This window comes from Atta colombica, unplaced genomic scaffold (genome assembly GCF_001594045.1).
Source record: "Atta colombica isolate Treedump-2 unplaced genomic scaffold, Acol1.0 scaffold105, whole genome shotgun sequence".
Taxonomy (NCBI): Eukaryota; Metazoa; Arthropoda; class Insecta; order Hymenoptera; family Formicidae; genus Atta; species Atta colombica.
In genome coordinates this window covers 890,793-893,433 of record NW_017259190.1, presented here as the reverse complement: position 1 = coordinate 893,433, position 2,641 = coordinate 890,793, and positions in this window count along the sequence as shown.

Genomic DNA, 2,641 nt, shown 5'->3' with positions numbered 1-2,641 from the left:
CTCTCTCTCTCTCTCTCTCTCTCTCTCTCTCTCTCTCTCTCTCTCTCTCTCTCTCTTTTTCGTTCACGATCGCATGCCTCGTTCGTATTCGGCATCCTGATGCCGCAGAAACGCATGCGCAGACGCATTTTGACATCTTCGACGTCATCCGCTCCTTCCTTCTCTCATGCGATTTCTCGTGACTTTCTCCTCTCTCGCGAGACGTCAGTGACGGCGGTCCGGAAGAAAGCTGCAACGACGTCGACGATGTTGCGTCGCGACGCCGACAGAGTGCGACACTCGGCGATTTCGAAGCAATTCACGCTCGACCAGCGGAACTACGAAAGTGAATGAAAATTTCACGGAATCTTCTTCATCTTAATTTTTGTCAGTTTAAGAAGATACGATGCATTTAAGGCTGCAAATGCTTTGTTGACCAATCAGAAGAATTTTACAAATTGACCAATCAAAGATCAACTTCAAAAAGCATTTACAGTGTGAATTAATATATAGATCGCACCTATAATAATACAATAATAGTAAAAGTCGTAATAAATTTGTAATACACAGAAGTAGGTATGATTTAAATAGAGATAAAAATAATTACAATCGTTTAAATAAATTACGCTTAATGAGTATTCGTAAAAAAATTAATCTTAAAAAAGGAAAAAGGAGATGAAAGTTATAAAAAGATTTTCTGAGAATCACTTAAACTAATCAGTGTTATACAAATTTAATTACAGTGTTAATAAATTAAATTTTTTCCAATTCGAAGAATCAATTTACAATTTTAAGAAAAAAATAAAATAAAATAATAAATTAAATATGTTTAATTTTGTGATTAATTATTAGTAATTAATTAAAAATGATAACACGAAAAAGAAGAACGATTTTACTAAAAATTTCTAAAAATTTAGACACAGATTTGAAAATAATTTTGTTGAATCATCAAAATAATTATGTAGAATATTAAATAAATAGAATATTAAATAATTATGTAGACTGATTGTTAGAATATCACAATTTTTTGCAGCATTTCTCATCACATTTAATATTCTCACATAATTATTTTAGTGATACATCCAAATTATTTTTAGATATGTATTTATAATAAAATTTTTAGATATTTCAGTAAAATTGTTTTTTCCATAAATTTAAAACAAAAAACAAGTACAATAGTCCATATCACTCGACTACCTTCTTCTCAGTTTTAAAAATTTCAACTCTAATTTGCCTTCTCTCTATATAAATCCTGACTACATTAATGCTAACATTAAACTTAATAGAAAAATAAAGATGTCTCATGCATCGAGTATTAATTCGAATAATATCCATTTCTATCAAAATAGATTAATTCTTAGAAAAAAGTCTAGTTTTTAAATCTTACAATTTTTTTCTTGAATAAGATTTGGTACAATTTATTATATTTTTTTATTTAAACTTTAATAAAAAAACATGTATCTTTTAACAAAAATGAAAATATTAAATTTTTCTACATTGTATTTAAAAATAATACAAAGAGTTTTAAAACATGGATCAAAAATTATTTCAATAAGGGAGATTTTTTGTTTTCAAAAAATAATTAAAATTAAATTTAAAAGATTCATTTAAATTATAAATTGTATTGCTAAATATAAATATTGACTTTATTGAACTGTTTCATTATATGTATATAAATTTCATTTTTTACACGAAAAGTATAAATTTCCAATTCCAGTCATTTTTTATAGAATATATACCTGATATCCTTAAAATTAAATTATATAGTAGAAATGGACATGAATAAATTGAAATTTGAGTTGATGTATAATAAAAGCAGAATGGCCTGCAACTAAAGTTTTCGACGTACATCTTTATTTTTCTTAACAGAAAAAAAACTAAAAAAGATAACCTCTTTGTATAAATCAACCTCTGAATCTCATCTTCTGAATATTCTGGCTAAAATCCGAAGCCGTATCAGCTTTTTAGAAAAGCACGCGCTATACAAATCTTCTATACACTCTATATATAATTTTTTTTTTACGTAACGGCGAACCGCTTAAACTTTCATTCGTCGTCGATAAACTTATGATGCTTCAAAATAAAATACGCTCCCCCGAGAACATGACGTAAAAAGGAACAACTTCATCCTATCCGTCGCGCCAGTGCATTGTTTTCTCATAAGAGCCATCCTTAAAATTTTATCCACGATATCGAGACTTTATTCGATACCTCAATGGGATCGAAATTTATGAATGTATCTTCGCGAGTTACCGCAACGAAACCTTTAAAGAGTCGATCGATTCGGGTGGACGCAATTTTTTTTATTCCTATTCTCTTCCGTTTCGAAACAATTTTGTGAAACATGAATATCGGATGAAATCGTGAAAAACGTATTTCGAGTCGGACGAGAGGATTAAACCGGCCGGATGTTCCGCGTGATGTCGAGATAAGACAGATTGTATTAGCCTCCTTTTATCTTCCACGGAGCTCGACAGTCAACTTTTTTGTCAAAGCGACGATTATCCGGAGACGCCTTTGCGTATTTTGCATAGAGTGGCTAGAAATTTTTACGATGGATCATTCCATCGGTTATGCTTCGACTGAGGAAGTTTCATGTAAAACGAATCCCTGTTCCGACGAGTCACTTTTAATTTAACGCGTTATTAACCTTATATATCTT